The following is a 458-nucleotide window of genomic DNA, read 5'->3' as shown; positions in this document are numbered from 1 at the left end:
ATCTTTCTCCCGCGGAGCGGCTGGTAGTTTCGAACCGCTGACCTTAAGGTTCGCAGCCCGATTCGTAACCACTACGCTACCAGAGCTCCTTTTCATATAAGATATCTCAAATGGCCAAAGGTTAAGCTATTTCTGTTTGTAACACACTTGTCCCATCACTGGCACCTGGCTTAAGAATAGAGGTCTTGGGTGACCTCTAGACATAAAGCAGTCATTTTTAAGATACATTTTTTGACATATTCATTAAAGATGTCACCCACCACACTTCACTTCTTGGTTTTTGGACCTCTTTTCTGATTGGAAGAAACAGCCTCTAATTTTGGTCACTAATTTTGAGCATAAGCCACTGTATATTGCAATAAAGGACCCTCTGCAGCTGAATCATCATAAATCTCTTCCTCTGCTCTAAAGCGCTACACTTCTGTTAGTCCACTGTTCCACATAATCCTATGTAATGT

Source organism: Chrysochloris asiatica, unplaced genomic scaffold (genome assembly GCF_000296735.1).
Source record: "Chrysochloris asiatica unplaced genomic scaffold, ChrAsi1.0 scaffold00118, whole genome shotgun sequence".
Lineage (NCBI taxonomy): Eukaryota > Metazoa > Chordata > Mammalia > Afrosoricida > Chrysochloridae > Chrysochloris > Chrysochloris asiatica.
This window is presented reverse-complemented; position numbering follows the sequence as displayed.